The sequence below is a fragment of the Crinia signifera genome, chromosome 4 (assembly GCF_055691185.1).
Source record: "Crinia signifera chromosome 4, ASM5569118v1, whole genome shotgun sequence".
Classification (NCBI taxonomy): Eukaryota; Metazoa; Chordata; class Amphibia; order Anura; family Myobatrachidae; genus Crinia; species Crinia signifera.
Window position 1 is genome coordinate 304,861,512 of NC_139220.1, and position 19,874 is coordinate 304,881,385.

The 19,874-nt window shown below is 45.4% G+C and overlaps 1 protein-coding gene across 1 annotated transcript in view; it reads left to right on the forward strand.

The window, feature by feature from the left end:
- LOC146075772 (uncharacterized) overlaps window positions 1-11,540 on the forward strand; it is an 83,182-nt gene extending 71,642 nt beyond the window's left edge. Inside the window, exon 3 of the transcript XR_014473623.1 lies at window positions 6,351-11,540. The gene's annotated coding sequence lies outside the window, so the exon portion shown is untranslated. The remainder of the gene's footprint in view (window positions 1-6,350) is intronic.
- The last annotated feature ends 8,334 nt before the right edge of the window (window positions 11,541-19,874 follow it).

Genomic DNA, 19,874 nt, shown 5'->3' on the forward strand with positions numbered 1-19,874 from the left:
AAAATTCCACTAGCGATCGACTCCCGGCTTGTGCAAAATCAAATACCTTTAATCCAGGTTGCTCAAATACACAGAGACAAATAACCAGGGAGATTAGGCCCTGCCTCACTATATTTCATTTAATAAGGAACCCCTCAGGTCCCGGCATCCTGACACTAGTGCTCCAGTCTTCTGGATTCAACTGTCCTTAGCAGACTTATCACTTGGGCATCAGCAGCACTGATTAACCACTTGAGTGGTGTGCCTCCGGGCCAACCACTAATATAGAATAGGTGTACTCCAGTGGTGTAGAATAGGTGTACTCCACTGGCGCACAACCTCTAGAGCCCCCCTTCACCCCTCCTGTCGCTCTCCGCTTCGGCGATCATATGCCGGAGCTCCCATAATGTCAGCCGCCGTTTGCCATTGCAGCAGTGACGTAGGCGGCAGGCTCAGGGATGTTCGGGGCAGCTTGGGGGGAGTCGGAGTTCAGGCTCCGAGTCCTCCCATGCCACTGCGAACATACCAGAGCCTGCCACCTGTGTGGTCAATGATGAATGACTGTCAGTTGGGGCAGCAGTGGCAGGGTAGCTCCGGCATACTAACGTCGAGGTGAGGAGGGGGGCTTTCAATGATCTCTGGTGGGTTTTGCTGGGGCAAACCTGCCCTGGTAGGTTTGTTCTGCCCCAGAAAAAAACCCCACTCAAGGGGTTAATAAAAGTAGGGCCGGATTAACAAAGGGCCTGATGGAGCTCCAGGCCCACTATCCAAATAGGCCCATTTTATAGCTGAGGGCTGGGGCTTTCCAACGAGCCCAGCCCAGCGTCTCTAGCTCTCGGGAACCGCAGATACCGCCGGGCAAAGCTGGAACGATTTCCCCATAGGATAACATGGGACTCGCTAATTCCGACCCACACCCAGTTTCAACGGCTGCCAGTTCCCCTTCCGGCCATATGGGTTAATTGTTTTCAGAGATATTGCAGGTAAACCGATTTTTTTTCTCTGGAACCAAATGGTCCAGTTTCACGGGACCAAAATCATTCGAAGCCCACTCAAAAGTTCTTCAATATGATACTGAATATGTAAATGGGTCAGTTGGTTCCGAAGCTATAGCCAGTTGGTTAAAGGGTGGTTTTCTTTCCCCATCACACCAGAAAATGCAGGGACTAGGGTGGTGTAAAAGGGGTCAGTCCCTACATTTTCTGGTGTAAAAGGGGTATTATTTCAAAAAGCTGGGACCTGCAATGCTCTGCATACAGCTGGGCAGCGCCCTATTCACTGCCCGGCTTTCAATGGCTGTCACTTCTGCCCGGCGGCGGCTGTCCCCATGTTACCACAAGCATGTATTCTCCCTTGGCAATGAGCATGTAATTCCACATGGAAACAAGCATGGAACCCCTGGCAATGAGCATGGAACCCCTGGCAATGATCATGTAGGTAGCAGCACTTATCTAGCATAATTTTTAATAGGCATTATGGTGTTTGGCATAATATGTAACGAACATTATGGTGTGTGGCTTAACATGTAATGGGCATTATGGAGCAAATTTTTTATGCTCACCTTTGGCGCGCAATGTCCCTGTTTATGAAGCATACTGTGAATTTTTGCTCAATTCATTTGGTATAGTGGGTATTTTGGCTCAATCCATGTGGCAAAATGTGAATTTTGCCTTAATCTGTGTGGAATAACATGAATTTTGACTCAATCCATGTGCCATAGTGTGAATTTTGGTTCAGTCGGTGTGAATTTTGGCTCATCCCATGTGGCATAATGTGTAAGAGGCAAGTAGAGTATAAGGGGGTTACTATTGTGTTGCATGATTTGTACAAGGGGTATATGGTGTGGTAAATTTAGATGCTGAAATGTTGTCTACCAAGTTTTGGTGAAGATACAGTGTGTGTATGTGTGTGAGTGTATGTATATATATATATATATATATATATATATAAACGGTCCTAATACACTGAAACGTTGCTTAAGACCTCCGTGTCTGCCTGTTTCTTTTGGTCAAGTCCTAAGAGTGCCGGTCCCCAATCCGACGTGTGTATATATATATATATATATATATATATATATATATATATAAAATGTGACTTGAGAACAGTTTATAAACTGAAACATCCTCAGATGGAGTAGTCATCTCCTTTATTCGACCTGTTTTGTTAGTCCGAGTGCTGCACCTCTATCTTGGAGATATATATATATATATATATATATATATATATATATATATATATATATATATGCCATAGCAATCTTTAGCTGGAGGTGTCACGCTCTTAGAAGCACCAGCTGGAGAGTAACAGAGGCTGGATGCTTTAACGTATGGTGGTTGCATCCACGACAGAAAAGAGTGAAACAAGGAGGATAAAATATAATGAATTTAATAAAGATATTGCAGACAGTGATAATGATGATAAAAACGGTATATGGCAAGTATGCAAATATAAAGTCAATTGTCCAGTAAGTTGTTATAATAGATGATGAAGCTTGGTCCTTGAAGAATATTGCAATATAATTTGAAGAGTGGAATAGAATATAAACCAGAGTAGTAATTAAGGGTTGCAGAAGGAATTGAGGATTGGATGACTTGAAGAACGAATGAAGATTGTATTGCAGATTGGATGATTGGATGCAAGTTGGAAGATTGGATGATTGAATGAAGGTTGGAAGATTGGATGATTGGATGAAGGTTAGAAGATTGGGTGATGTGGATGATGATTTGAAGATTGGATGATTGGTTGCAGATTGGAGGATTAGATGATTGGATGAGGATTTGAAGATTGGAGGATTGGATGAGGATTTGAAGATTGGAGGATTGGAAGATAATAAATGAAGATAACTGGAGAAGAGGAATCCTTGCAATATATGGTCTTGGCTGCTGCCAGAGGTAACCTTTGGAAGTGACCGTCGGGAGTATAGCAAGGTGAGACCCCTTTGAGGATCTAACCTCGCTGTCCACATAGGCAGTAAGCAGAGTCCGGTGGTACTTGATGCAGTAAACGGCCAGCAGGATCTTCTCCAGGGAAAGCTCAGGATTGTAGTGGGAACTACAGAGCCAGGTGAGAGTGGAAGCTCAGGATTGTAGTGCGTACTACAGAGCCAGGTAGGAGCAATGATGCTACGGGATCGACATCATTGTACTGACTGCTGGACTAGCCTGAGCAGCCAGTACTTACCAGGTGAGCTGTGCTGGGATTGGTCAGGCAATCAGAGAGGGAGGCGGAGCCGTGCAGGAGAGGCTGGGAAGCCCTGATTGTGTGCAGCTGCACAAGCACCGGCCTTTACACAGACCAGGCACAAACACACATGGCGATATGCTACTCATGTCCTGCATGGAGCTGGAGCACAATACACCAGTGTCACCACGCGATGACAACACGGCCACATGTACCCCAGTGGAGCCAGAGACATAGCAGAGGTGAGCGGCATGGTTTCTAGTGCAACTAGAGGGTCCAGGGCTGGGCACAGTACAGGGATCTTGGGCAAATGCCATGGTGGATGTGACAGGAGGGAGTGTGCATATATATCGTCCGATGCTCTCAGTGCAGATGATACATGGTCTGCACCGCCGCTGGAAGCTAAGTATATCTGCAGCTTCTAATTTAACTCTTTTCTGTGCCAGGCCCTTGCATATGCCAACCTCATTGCCATTTTCCACCCTATACTAATCCCTTTGCATTTTTCCTATGCCAGCCCCCTGACTTTTCCAGGCATATATAATTAGTTGGAAGTATTTACACAAATAGAGACACACCAATGAGTAGACCACCAAACCAGAACACTGGTCACGCCCCCCACATTATTAGGTGCTGGCCACAACCCCTATTATTGCGCATAAAAGGCCCTTGATAATTTTCAGCTCCAGGCCCCTTAGGACCTTAATATGGTACTGAAAGAGAGACTTTGCTTTAATCCCAGCAGCCAGGTGCTGTGTGATGATGCAGCGTCTTGTGCTAAGAAGGCCATAAGACCCAGTCTGGGCCCAAGGGATTTCTAGGTTACATATTACTCTGTGTAGCAGGTTAGTATATATAAAGGGGTATCTAGGTGGCAGCTCAATCATATTATCTTACATATTACTCTGTGTATCAGGTTAGTATATATAAAGGGGTATCTAGGTGGCAGCTCCATCATAGTATCTTACATATTACTCTGTGTATGAGGTTAGTATATATAAAGGGGTATCTAGGTGGCAGCTCCATCATAGTATCTTACATATTACTTTGTGTATCAGGTTAGTATATATAAAGTGATATCTAGGTGGCAGCTCCATCATAGTATATTACATATTACTCTGTGTATCAGGTTAGTATATATACAGGGGTATCTAGGTGACATCTCCATCATAGTATCTTACATATTACTCTATGTATCAGGTTAGTATATATAAAGGGGTATCTAGGTGGCAGCTCCATCATAGTATCTTACATATTACTCTGTGTAGCAGGTTAGTATATATAAAGGGGTATCTAGGTGGCAGCTCAATCATATTATCTTACATATTACTCTGTGTATCAAGTTAGTATATATAAAGGGGTATCTAGGTGGCAGCTCCATCATAGTATCTTACATATTACTCTGTGTATCAGGTTAGTATATATAAAGGGGTATCTAGGTGGCAGCTCCATCATAGTATCTTACATATTACTTTGTGTATCAGGTTAGTATATATAAAGTGATATCTAGGTGGCAGCTCCATCATAGTATATTACATATTACTCTGTGTATCAGGTTAGTATATATACAGGGGTATCTAGGTGACATCTCCATCATAGTATCTTACATATTACTCTATGTATCAGGTTAGTATATATAAAGGGGTATCTAGGTGGCAGCTCCATCATAGTATCTTACATATTACTCTGTGTATCAGGTTAGTATATATAAAGGGGTATCTAGGTGGCAGCTCCATCATAGTATCTTGCATATTACTCTGTGCATCAGGTTAGTATATATAAAGGGGTATCTAGGTGGCAGCTCCATCATAGTATCTTACATATTACTCTGTGTATCAGGTTAGTATATATAAAGGGGTATCTAGGTGGTAGCTCCATCATAGTATCTTACATATTACTCTGTGCATCAGGTTAGTATATACAAAGGGGTATCTAGGTGGTAGCTCCATCATAGTATCTTACATATTACTCTGTACATCAGGTTAGTATATATAAAGGGGTATCTAGGTGGCAGCTCCATCATTGTATCTTACATATTACTCTGTGTATCAGGTTAGCATATATAAAGGGATATCTAGTTGTCAGCAGCATCATAGTATCTTACATATTACTCTGTGTATCAGGTTAGTGTATATATAAAGGGGTATCTAGGTGGCAGCTCCATCATAGTATCTTACATATTACTCTGTGTATCAGGTTAGTATATATAAAGGGGTATCTAGGTGACAGCTCCATCATAGTATCTTACATTTTACTCTGTGTATCGGGTTAGTATATATAAAGTGGCATCTAGGTGGCAGCTCCATCATAGTATCTTACATATTACTCTATACATCAGGTTAGTATATATAAAGGGGTATCTAGGTGGCAGCTCCATCATAGTATATTACATATTACTCTGTGTATCTGGTTAGTATATATAAAGGGGTATCTAGGTGGCAGCTCCATCATAGTATATTACATATTACTCTGTGCATCAGGTTAGTATATATAAAGGGGTATCTAGGTGGCAGCTCCATCATAGTATCTTACATATTACTCTGTGTATCGGGTCAGTATATACAAAGAGGAATCAAGGTGGCAGCTACATCATAGATGGTTCTTATCTGAGTCACATACTATGTCTCTATGTATAACCTGCACACACTCAGAGTGTGGAGATTACACAATTCTTGTGGAAACATTAATAGACTGTGTATTATTTTCAGTATCAGTATTGCTGCATGATGATAGAAGTCTCTATTACACCTGTCACATAGCACCTTGGACTTGGGTTATTGTTGGTGATGTAAGGACCCGGGTGGAGGTGGGGTGTGAAAGCACCATGGCTTATAACCTGGATCAACTAACCTGCCAATTTGAACCAGGTTTTAAGAATGGTTAAACTCATATCACCCTTTGTATAATGGGAGATCTGGGTTTAATGAAAAAGCGCCTGAACTGGGTCGGACCCAGGTTTGCAATCCAATGTCTGACCAGGCTTTGCAAAGTGGTAAATGCTGACTGGATCTAGCAATTTGGCTACATGACTAAATATTAAAACAATGGTAAATGACTGGGGTCATAGGGTATATAATTATACATAATGTTCCATGTATAAAGTAACACTATTAATGTAATAGTCTTTATTTTTCTTCTTTTTAAATATATATATATATATATAATTTTTTTTATTTTATTTTTTCTTGCAGAACCAATAAGTAACAGGATTTTCAATTGGAAGACATTGTGGAAAGAGACATTGTTCTCTGATCAAGTTACCTACAGACGATATTTCATACTATACTGCTGAAGGAATCACACAAGCTATTCTCATTTTCTGTATAGAGGAAACCTTCTACAGCTTATTTGTTTCTTATCTAATACATGATGAGTCTGACAGGAGAGAGACCACATCTGTGCTCTGAGTGTGACAAACGCTTTATATATAAATCAGCGCTTCTCAGACATCAAAGGATTCACACAGGAGAGAGACCACATCTGTGCTCTGAGTGTGACAAATGCTTTACATATAAATCATATCTTCTCATCCATCAGAGGAGTCACACAGGAGAGAAACCATTTAGTTGCTCAGAATGCAGCAAGTGTTTTACAAGTAACCATGATCTAGTTACACATCAGAGGAGTCACACAGGAGAGAAACCATTTACATGCTCTGAATGCAGCAAGTGTTTTATCCAGAAGCCACATCTTGTTACACATCAGATGAGTCACACAGGAGAGAAACCATTTAGTTGCTCAGAATGCAGCAAGTGTTTTACAAGTAACCATGATCTAGTTACACATCAGAGGAGTCACACAGGAGAGAAACCATTTACATGCTCTGAATGCAGCAAGTGTTTTATCCAGAAGCCACATCTTGTTACACATCAGATGAGTCACACAGGAGAGAAACCATTTAAGTGCTCTGAATGTAGCAAGTGTTTTAGCCAGAAGGCCAACCTTGTTATACATCAGAGGAGTCACACAGGAGAGAAACCATTCAGTTGCTCAGAATGCAGCAAGTGTTTTACCCGGAAGGATCAACTAGTTACACATCAGAGGAGTCACACAGGAGAGAAACCATTTAAGTGCTCTGAATGTAGCAAGTGTTATATCCATAAGACCGACCTTGTTCGACATCAGATGAGTCACACAGGAGAGAAACCATTTAGTTGCTCAGAATGCAGCAAGTGTTTTACCCGGAAGCATCATCTAGTTAGACATCAGATGAGTCACACAGGATAGAAACTATTTAGTTGCTCAGAATGCAGCAAGTGTTTTACCAGGAAGTTGAATCTAGTTACACACCAGAGGAATCACACTGGACTGAATTGATCATGTGTTTCTCAAGTTCCCTCAATGGGGATGACACAAATGTCTGTGGTGGCAGATTTTAATGCTGGGCACCTGAGAGAGTAATTAAATTGTTGTTGCATTAGGGCACAAACATCTGCTGGAACTGATATTTCCATACCTCCCAACATGTCCCTCTCCAGGAGGGACACAATGCTCTGCTTCTGGACTTTCCTCTTATACCTCTTTCAGACATACGGCAAAATCCCGGGATTTTTCACGTGCACACGCACAATTCCGGGACTAGCGTATGTCTGAAAGGCTCTACCCGGGATTTTAGTCCTCTAAAATCCTGGGTCCTGCGCACCTGCAATGAACCCGGTATTTTTAAAAACCCGGGTTTGAACCGGGTCTAAAATCCCGGGTAGTATGTCTGAAAGGGGTATTAATGTATGATTGCCATCACCTGTGGTGAAGCACCTTTCTTATCAATTAACCTGTTCAACACAGGTGCTGGCAATCATACATTATGACGGATGTCCAGACACAGAGCAGTGTGTCCCTCCTGGAGAGGGTCATGTTGGTAGGTATGAATCATTTCCTCTCGCAGGCTCCTGAGGTGGTGAGCAGAAATGTATGAAAAGTGACCCGTATTGGTGCCCAAATAACACTTATTGTTGTGCCCAGAACTTTACATAGGTTTAGCTGCTTTACACTGCTACACTCAGGACCTTATTCTGATCCATACACTCCCCTGCATGTTCGCAATGGGGAGCGATGTGCGACTGTGCATAAACCGTTAAGCACATGTGCAGCTGGTTGGAGCAAGCGGCCATGGCAAATTAAATATTCCCCGGCCATTCGCACACAGCACTTTGGGCGCGGGGCGTGGAGCTGCAGCGAGCGGTCAAGCCCATGGGAATGCCCAGAATTTCATGGGCGTTCTCATGAAATCGCAGAGTGTTCCCATAGAAGTTTGTCATTGGTGCAGGGGGCGGGCAGCTGATGTCAGTTGTGTTTCCTGCACAGCCGATGTCCCTGACGTCAGCTGCTTGCCTGCTTTCCGCACAGGGTGCCTGCAGACCTGATCCACAACAGAGGTGTCTTCCATCTTTGAGCACTGTAGAAATCATTCGATGGTCAGCTACCATCAATTGATTTCCTCCCCGCACCCAAGCTGCGAATGCATGTTTATGCGAAACCTCCATTCGTATGCCTGTAGGGGATCGCAGCATGCGAGGGGCGGGCGGCCATGCGGGCAGCGTTTGATGGACTCGCAAGGCTACGTAATTTGCAGCCTGGTGAGTCAACCAGATTAATGTCCTCAGTCTGTTTGGGCGCAATCAGTGCTATAAAAATATAACATTTGAATTATGACTCCCGATCTCCTGTCCCTTTATATGGGACATCGGCTGTGCAGGAAACAATTGAATCCCTCCCAATATGATAACAAGTGAGGACATTTTTATTTTATGAATTTACAAAAAAAAAAAATTTTTATTGTCTTATTAAAGACACATGTAGTTGATCCTCTGCACCGGTGTCATGTAATAAGCATTGTTTAGGGTGAACCCTTCCTTATAATACCTGCATTTGATATTTATTTGTATACATATGTTTGTCCCTCTCCTGGCATAAGGGAGCTGCTACTACTGGTCCCTAATACACTAGTATATAACACACAATAGAATAGCAGTTTCCTGGTGGAGGGCATTGGATTAAAACATAATTTTGTATTTTAATGACAAATATTATTCTTATTAAAAATATCAGTGAAATAGAACAGAATATATGTTAACTAAAGTGGCAAATACATATGATAAAGCGATGGGGCACATTATAGCCTGTATCCTTGTTTATTATTTTTTTCCTTTATTGAATTGTACTGGACTTCCATGTGTGTATGCCATATCTCATCATGTATTCCAATACATATATATAACTAACTGTAATAGGGACATTTACATTGTCTCATTTAAGGCTGTTTATACTCCAACTATTTATGACTTTACCCTATTGGCTATATTTGCTGTAAAGCTAATTAAAGTCAATAAAACAGGAAATTAAATATCAATGTAACTGGTGCAAGTGTCCTAAATAATTTGTATTGGTCATCTCCCAATGGAGCCCCGCCCACAGCCCTCCAGGTGTCCAAACTGATCCTCAATCTGGGTTAGGTGCATACACAAGTGAGATTTCACTTTCTATTCGACCTCTATTTGACCTGTGTCTGGATCTGGATAGTCTTGCCTGCCAAGACTATTTTTCTATTCGATTTCTATTTAAATTGTGCATGTATAAGCAAAATCGAATAGAAAAATAGTGCATATCTCCATACCTCCCAACATGACCCTCTCCAGGAGGGACACAATGCTCTGTTTCTGGACTTTTCTCTTAATTTAAGACTGCCATCACCTGTGGTGAAGCACCTTTCCTATCCATTAACCTGCTTAAAACAGAGCATTGTGTCCCTCCTGGAGAGGGTCATGTTGGGATGTATGTATCTCACCCTGTGAACCCTCAGATCCAGACCCAGATCTAATAGTGGTCTAATAGAAAGTAAATCTCATTGTGTGTATGCACCATTAGAAATTAATACAGCACATGTTATAAAATGAGACAGTTCGTAATGACTACACCTGTGCACCAGCTGGGTGGTCTGGGAAATGTGACATGTAGTAATGACTACACCTGTGCACCAGCTTGGTGGACTGGGAAATGTTACAGTTAATAATGACTACACCTGTGCACCAGCTGGGTGGTCTGGACAATGTTAGAGTTAATAATAACTACAGCTGTGCTAAAGCTGGGTGGTCTGTAAAATGTAGTAGTAGTAGTAGTTTGTTTATGTAAAAGGCGCCACAAAGTGTCCGCAGCACCATACATAGCAAACAAAAAACAAATTACAAGGTAAGGTACAGGGTGTGTTGATAAAATACAGCATAAATAGGGGTATAGCTGGTAGAACTAAAATCCGCATCAGTTCTGAAGTAGGTGTCAAAATTGTCGAAAAGACTGAAGATGAAGTAGAGGAAGGGAATAACAGGGCAGGAGCGCTGGTAAGGTAAAGAGGTAGGGTGAGTACGTGAGGAAGGAGGGCCCTACTCATAAGAGATAACAGACTAAAATGAGGTGGGTGGACAAACGACAAACAATAGGATACGTGGGAATGGATGGAGGGGTAGGGTAGGCAGGATAGGAGGAGTGAAAAAGGGTAAGAGGAGGAGGGATAGGCTAATCAGAAGAAGTGGGTTTTGAGGGAGTGCTTGAAGGAGGTAAGGGAATCAAATAGCCTAATGGGTGGCAGGAGGTTGTTCCAGTGCAGGGGGCAGCGCGAGAGAAGTCTTGGACAGGGGAGTGGGAGGAGGTGATTAGGTGAGAGGTCTGGCGGCGGAGGATGGGAGGGAGTGTGGATAGAGATCAGTGAAGAGAGGTAAGGAGCGGTGGAGGAGGACGTGTCAGTGGTCTGATGCGCGAGATGTTGCTGAGGTGAAAGCAGCAAGACTGTGAGTGAGCACAAATGTGGGAGTGAAAGAGAGGGAGGAGTCAATGATGACACCGAGGCAACACGTTTGGTCAGTGGAGGTGATCTCGGTTTCACCAATGCTGATGGAGAAGAGGGGGATGTTCGGGGGATGGAAGATTACAAGTTCAGTTTTAGCCATGTTAAGTTTCAGGATGCGTTGGGTCATCCAGGCTGAGATGGCTGTGAGGCATTCAGAGGCCTTGGACAGGAGTGATGGGGATAGGTCGGGGGAGGAGAGATAGATTAGGGTATCATCAGCATAAAGGTGGTAATGGAAACCGTAGGAGCTGATGAGGGTGCCTAGAGAGGTGGTGTAGAGGGAGAAGAGGGCCAAGGACTGACCCTTGGGGAACACCGATTGGCTGCGGGGTAGTAGGAGAGGTGGAGCTCGGAGTGGAGATGGAGAAGGAGCGATCGGAGAGGTATGAGGTGAACCAGGAGAAGACCATGCCAGTGATGCCAAAGGAGCGTAGGGTGTTGAGCAGGAGAGGGGAGGTCAACAGTGTCAAAGGCAGCCGACAGATAAAGCTGGATAAGGATAGAGATGGCAGAGATGGCTGTGAGGCATTCGGAGGCCTTGGACAGGGATAGGTCAGGGGAGGAGAGATAGATTAGGGTATCATCAGCATAAAGGTGGTAATGGAAACCGTAGGAGCTGATGAGGGTGCCTAGAGAGGTGGTGTAGAGGGAGAAGAGGGCCAAGGATTGACCCTTGGGGAACACCGATTGGCTGCGGGGTAGTAGGAGAGGTGGAGCTCGGAGTGGAGATGGAGAAGGAGCGATCGGAGAGGTATGAGGTGAACCAGGAGAAGACCATGCCAGTGATGCCAAAGGAGCGTAGGGTGTTGAGCAGGAGAGGGGAGATCAACAGTGTCAAAGGCAGCCGACAGATAAAGCTGGATAAGGATAGAGATGGCAGAGATGGCTATGAGGCATTCGGAGGCCTTGGACAGGAGTGATGGGGATAGGTCAGGGGAGGAGAGATAGATTATGGTATCATCAGCATAAAGGTGGTAATGGAAGCTGTAGGAGCTGATGAGGGTGCCCAAAGAGGTGGTGTAGAGGGAGAAGAGGAGAGGGCCAAGGACTGACCTGTGCACCAGCTGGGTAGTCTGTAAAATGAGACAGTTATTATTGACTACACCTGTGCACCAGCTGGGTGGTCTGGGAAATGTTACAGTTAATAATAACTACAGCTGTGCTAAAGCTGGGTGGTCTGTAAAATGTTGTAGTAGTAGTAGTAGTTTGTTTATGTATAAGGCGCCACAAAGTGTCCGCAGCACCATACATAGCAAACAAAAAACAAAATACAAGGTAAGGTACAGGGTGTGTTGATAAAATACAGCATAAATAGGGGTATAGCTGGTAGAACTAAAATCAGCATCAGTTCTGAAGTAGGTGTCGAAATTGTTGAGGAGACTGAAGATGAAGTAGAGGAAGGGAAGAACTGTACAGGAGCGCTGGTAAGGTAAAGAGGTAGGGTGAGTACGTGAGGAAGGAGAGCCCTACTCATAAGAGATAACAGACTAAAATGAGGTGGGTGGACAAACGAAAAACAATAGGATAAGTGGGAATGGATGGAGGGGTAGGGTAGGCAGGATAGGAGGAGTGAAAAAGAATAAGAGGAGGAGGGATAGGCTAATCAGAAGAAGTGGGTTTTGAGGGAGTGCTTGAAGGAGGTAAGGGAATCAAATAGCCTGATGGGTGGCAGGAGGTTTTTCCAGTGCAGGGGGAAGCGCGAGAGAAGTCTTGGACACGGGAGTGGGAGGAGGTGATTAGTTGAGAGGTCTGGCGGCGGAGGACGGGAGGGAGTGTGGATAGAGATCGGTGAAGAGAGGTAAGGAGCAGTGGAGGAGGAGAGAGCCTTGTAGGTGGTGGTGAGGAGTTTAAAGAGAACTCAGAAAGGAATGGGGAGCCAGTGAAGGGATAGACAGAGGGGGGATGGGGAGGTAGCGCGGTGGAAAAGGAAAATGAGCCTAGCAGCGGTGTTAAGAATGGATTGGAGAGGGGTGAGGCAGGCAAGAGGTAGCCAGAGAGAAGGATGTTGCAGTAGTCAAGGCGGGAGATGACAAGAGAGTGATTGAGAATTTTGGTCGTGTCAGTGGTCTGATGAACGAGATGTTGCTGAGGTGAAAGCAGCAAGACTGTGAGTGAGCACAAATGTGGGGGGTGAAAGAGAGGGAGGAGTCAATGATGACACCGAGGCAACACGTTTGGTCGGTGGAGGTAATCTCAGTTTCACCAATGCTGATGGAGATAGTGGGAGAAGAGGGGGATGTTTGGGGGATGGAAGATTACAAGTTCAGTTTTAGCCATGTTAAGTTTCAGGAAGTGTTGGGTCATCCAGGCTGAGATGGCTGTGAGGTATTCAGAGGCCTTGGACAGGAGTGATGGGGATAGGTCGGGGGAGGAGAGATAGATTAGGGTATCATCAGCATAAAGGTGGTAATGGAAACCGTAGGAGCTGATGAGGGTGGCCAGAGAGGTGGTGTAGAGGGAGAAGAGGGCCAAGGACTGACCCTTGGGGAACACCGACTGGCTGCGGGGTAGTAGGAGAGGTGGAGCTCGGAGTGGAGATGGAGAAGGAGCGATCGGAAAAGGTATGAGGTGAACCAGAAGACCATGCCAGTGATTTCAAAGGAGTAAGTAAGTAAGTAAGTAAAATTTATATAGCGCACTTTCTCCAGCAGGACTCAAGGCGCTTACAGACATTAAAAAAAAACAATGCACATAATACAGAGGATGTTGGAGGTACAGTAACAGACATGTCACAGACAAAAGCCCCTGAGCACACAGTAAGCATAATGCAGGAGTGGTGCAGCATTTTGGATAATAACTTCCATGGGTTGTGTACTCCACCCTGACAAGGTACCAAGTGCGGCAGCCATTTTAGGCGCTCTGCGTAGGATTACCCAGGGTGAAATAGATTACCCCTAAAAGAAACTACCCAAAATGGATGATTTCAATGTATACTCAGGTCCATGTATTTTTCATCCCATTCACAAGTGCACCAGATGAGGCAGCCATGGAGGGCGCACTACGAAGGTTACACTGTAAGGGGCGAGCCATACAAGGACCCAATGCATATATTGGAAAGCAAATACTTCTGTAGTAGTATGATAAACCCTGCACAGAAACATCCACGTGATCCACATCCTGTCCGCGGAGATACCATCTGAGGCAACCAGCTTGGTGCACTGCATAGGTCAGCGCTGGCAGGGTGTGCAATCTGCGGAGGTACACAATACAGGAAAAAGCACATGGTGGGGTTGATGTGTGCTGCAGGAGAGGAGGGGGGGGGGAGAGAAAAGACATGAACACACATTTGCAGGGGACTGACACTTTTACAAGGGATTGATGGGTGAAGTGTTGGTGCATAGGCTGACCCTGCTGCTTCCCCTCACAGCTCCATGCTCACCATGAGGGGTAGGGCTGGGGGTAGTCCTTGTGTTCTCAGCCGTAGGGGTGGTGGGCCTGGTCCACTCATGGCAAAGGTGAGTTGAGGCCACATGATATTCCTGAGTTTTTTGGGTATAATGCAGTCCTTCAGCAGTAATGATGGTTTGTTCTTTGCCTTCTGGTTTCCTTCGGGTTAACGCGGGTATAACGCTGCTATTAATTTTAAGATGACCCTTTATAACTAGACCCTTCAGATACTAGACCCCTAAGGAGCATAGGTGTTGAGCAGGAGAGGGGAGGTCAACAGTGTCAAAGGCAGCCGACAGATCAAGCTGGATAAGGATAGAGATGGCTGAGATGGCTTTGAGGCATTTGGAGGCCTTGGACAGGAGTGATGGGGATAGGTCAGGGGAGGAGAGATAGATTATGGTATCATCAGCATAAAGGTGGTAATGGAAGCTGTAGGAGCTGATGAGGGTGCCCAAAGAGGTGGTGTAGAGGGAGAAGAGGAGAGGGCCAAGGACTATCCCTGTGCACCAGCTGGGTAGTCTGTAAAATGAGACAGTTATTTTTGACTACACCTGTGCACCATCTGGGTGGTCTGGAAAGTAAACTGTTGCTAGATCTTGTGGATCGGTTTGGCCAGCCCTGACCTACACAATGGTGAAAACCGTATAGCAATCAGATCAATGATTTTGGAGTTTTTTGCAATCCCTTAAAAAAATGCTCATTTATAAAATGATAGACAGTTAGATTAAAAATATATCCAGTCACTGATTTATAATCTAAATAAATAATAATTATAAAAATTATTCCAGGTTCTAGGGACTGTTATTCATTTTTATTGGCTTAAGGAAACATGAAAAATGGGGAATAAGGTACAGAAAGGAAAAGAAGTAAATAAGCTGGGGGATAGCTCACATATAGGTAGAAGCAGACACATGTCTACAATACTACAACAAGTAACCAGCACTTAACATTACAAAATAATATCCAAAATAAGGAGAAAGAACTGTAGGAGATAAAATGAGGAAATTTAATACAAATAATAATCATTTTATTTATATAGCACTCTCCTCCCATAGATCTCAAAGTTGCTAAAAATACATAAAAAAACATAGTACATTGAACAAAGGCAATAGAATTGCAGGAAGTTGAAAAACAAAGATAGTTGATGACTCAATGTGGAGAGCACAATAAGCATACTGCGGGGTTGGTGCAGACATTGTGGTAATAACTTCTACGGGTTATATATACATAAATAAAAATAATAAGATAAGATGGGACTGGCACCACTGTCACTTAGGGGGACATTTACCAAAATGGATTCGTAGAAAAAAGGTGTATTCGTAGGGAGAAATACACCTTTTTTTTTACGAATTTGTATTTTCGGGATTTACAATCCCGAAAATACAACAATTCATATTCCTAAAGATGGAACATTCGTATTTGTATTTACAAATACGAATGTCTACACCATCGATAGAATACGACAGAAATCACCATTCAAAAGAATGGTGGTTCCTGATTTACTAAGCAGCCATACTGATAATACGGCTGCTAAGTGGTGTAAAACACCCACGCAAATACGACAGGAAAATACACCTTGCTTTCCCTGTCGTATTTGCTTTAAGCCTGCATGGATCAGTCAGATCCGTGCAGGCTTCAGTGTAAAAAAAATAGAAAAATTAAATAATTAAAAAAAAAAACAGCGTGGGGTCCCCCCCACAGCTGTAACTAGCACCAGGCTGAAGGAGCCGGGGCCGGTAATTAAAAATCAGGGATCCCGACAAATAGGGGTTCCCCGATTTTTAACAACCAGCCCCAGGCTCCAGGTCCGCGGCTGGTTCCCAAAATACGGGAGACAAAATGACTAGGGGTCCCCCGTATTTTAAGAACCAGCCCCAGGCCAAACCAGCCAGCAGGGTAATGTCACAGCCGGGGGACACTTATGATATAAGGTCCTGCGGCCAAAACATTAACCCTACCGACCAGTCAGCCTGGCCAGGGGCCCTGGGGGAGTGGGGACCCCCCAAATGAAGGGGTCCCCCCCTCCAGGACTGGGCGGTGGGCATCGAGCTGATTCTGGTGTAAAAAATAGAATAATATATTGTCTAATACTGGGGCACTATGAGTCCCAGCAAGCCTCCCCCGCAAGCTGGGACTTGGAGAACCACAAGTCCCAGCCTGCGGGGCATTAAAGGGCCAGCTGGGTCTTGTAGTGCCACAGTATTAAAAATAGTACAATAAAACACACTGACACACATTTAAAATAAAACTTTAATACATACAAAGCCCATGCATACTAATACTTACCTATCTTCTTTCTGTAGGTAGCCATGGTCCTGATGTCCTGCAGTCCTGTGTCGGCATTCTTCTTCATGTCGACGTCCTTCTTCAAGTCAACGTCGCTGTCAGCGATGGCGTCCGGAGTCCGACGAAATCCATGGAGGAAGCTGTGGAAGGAAACCATACTCACCTGACCCGGGGCGACGTAGTCCAGGTAAGGGGTCTTTGCAAAAACAAACAAACCGAGAACGCAAAACCAGCCGGACAGCAGGGAGCCGCACGGTGTTTGTGTACATCGTGTGGCTCCGCCTCCCGAATGCCGCTATTGGCCTCCTAGCGGCTCCTGATTGACTTACCTGTTGACCTCAGATGTGTAATGTATAGGGTTTTGTATGGTATTTCATTGACTATATCATTATATGGTTAAAATCTCTTATATATTTGGCTACATCTGTCACTCAAAGTGTGTCTGGAGCTGTAACGCTGACTCACATGACTGACTCACATGACAGAGAACCAGCCCAGTGAGCCCACAGACAGTGCCAAACACCCTCTGCCTCTCCATGTTACACAGCAAAGACACAGCTACTCACCAGACACACCAGGTGAGCGCCCCACACCTCCATACCTCCCAACATGACCCTCTCCAGGAGGGACAGAATGCTCTGTTTGTGGACTTCCATCTTAATTTATGATTGTCATCACCTGTTTTAAACAGGGTAATTGATAAGAAAGGTGTTTAAGCACAGGTGATGGTAATCCATAAATTAAGAAGAAAGTCCAGAAACAGAGCAATGTGTCCCTCCTGGAGAGGGTCATGTTGGGTATGCACCTCCCTTCCCCCCCTCCCCCCCATTCACGGCATCCCCACGATTAAATGGCACATGCAAAACACTGACATGGCTATGGTCGACAATGAAAAAGATAAATTTTTCACTTTTTCAATATTTTCATATTCTTTCTCATGTGTCGACATGGACACCAATGAAGTGCCACACTTATGTCAACATTAACATGTGTTGACCTTTCTGTGTTGATTTTTTCTTGTGGCGATTCGCGGCACCCCCCGCGACCCCCCTCCCGCGATTTGCAGCACCCCCCTCCCGCAATTCGCGGCACCCCCGGTGACTCCCGTGATTCGCGGCCCCACCCCGTGACACCCCCCCCTCCTGCGATTTGCGACACCCCGCGCCCCCCCTCCCACGATTCGCGCCAACCCCCCGGGCCCCCCCTCCCGCGGTTCACGGTGCCTCCCACGACCCCCCCTACCACGATTCCCCACCCCTGACCCCCCCTCCTGTCATTGCGGCAACCCCCCGCAGCCGCGATCCACCCTCCCGCGATTCACTGCAACCCCCTGCGCCCCCCTCCCACGATTCGCGGCACCCACACCCCCCACGACCCCCCCTCCCGCAATTCACGGCATCCACCCACTACCCCTCCTCCCGTGATTCGCGGACACCCCTCACCTATGGCTATGGCCGACGATGAAAAAGGTTGACATGAGTTTTTGAAGATTTATGTTTCATTTTAAGAATGTTTTCATATTCATTCTCATGTGTCGACATGGTTACCAATGAAGTGCCACACTGTGTTGATTTTTTCTTGTGGCAATTTGCGGCACCCCAGCGACCCCCTCCCGTGATTCGCGGTACCCCCCCCCCCACGCGACCCCCCTCCCGCAATTCGCGTCACCCACCCCCCACGACCCCCCCTCCAGCAATTTGCGGCACCCCCCGTGACCCCCCCACCCCGCACAATTCGCAGACACCCCCCACCTCCCCCCCCCCATTCACGGCAACCCCACGATTAAATGGCACATGCAAAACACTGACATGGCTATGGTCGACAATGAAAAAGGTTGACATAAGTTTTTGAAGATTTCTTTTTCACTTTTTAAATGTTTTCATATTCATTCTCATGTGTCGACATGGACACCAATGAAGTGCCACACTTATGTCAACATTTACATGTGTTGACCTTTCTGTGTTGATTTTTTCTTGTGGCAATTTTTTTCCAGTGACAACTATGTGCGCGTCAACCTAGACATCATCAACCAATTCTTTGTATAATATATAACACCTGTTCTGTTTTACTGTAGGTGTTTTGTCAGATCTTTTACTGCTACTATTACTGTTTATGTAAATGCATTCTGAATGACAGCAACATCCTTCCATCCTTCTACAAGAATATATAACCAACTAGGTTGATTCATCGCGCCCCGTGCCCCTCCTCCCGCAAATCGCGGACCCCCCGCGCACCCCCCCTCCCGCGATTCACGCCCCCCCCTCCCACGATTCACGTCACCCCCGCGCACCCCCCTCCCGCAATTCGCAACCCCCCCTCACGCAATTCACGCCCCCTCCCGCGATTTGCTGACATCTGCGCCCCCTCCCTCCCTTGATAAACGGCACCCCCATGCCCCTCCCGCAATTCCCGGCACCCCTAAGCCCCTCTTTAGTCCCCCGTATACTCACACACCCCTATCACTACCCAGCTTCCTGCTCTCCTGAACCGTAACTTCCATCACTGGGGAGTCGCTGACGCTGTTTTGCCCACATGCCCCTATCATGCCTTATAGCCTAGCCTCCTGCTCTCATGCACCCTAACTCCCACCCAGTAGGAGGAGATACTGACTCAGGGCCACCATCCTGTACTGCCACGCTGGACCCTCACCCACTGGCAGAAGCTGCACAGTATCTCCCACCCTCCTCTTTAGTCCCCCTTATGCCCACACACCCCTATCACTACCCAGCCTTCTGTTTTCCTGTGTCGTGACCTCCGCCAGTGGGGAGCCGCTGACTCAAAAACACCCTACTATACTATTGCACACACACACACACACCTAAACAACATGCACACACAGCCCCCCCCCCACACCCACAAATGTCACTGTACCATCCACACTATCAATGTACATCTTACTCTGTAACTGCTTTTTAATTAAACAAAACAATACAATACACACCCCTTCCACATCATATGCTCTCTATGTAACACATTTCACCTATAACTCAAGTTGCAATACAGGGCATCTGTCATACAATTCTAACCATATTTCTCACAATACAAATGTTCACAAATTAAGGGGGCGCAGCCCCTTACGACGGTGTGAAGTGCGCCCGTAGGGCGCGATGAATCACCTAGTTATTCCTATATTTGGCTACCTCTGAGCGCTATTGCACTCACTCATTCCTTTCCACAACTGCTATATGTTTCGAGTAGT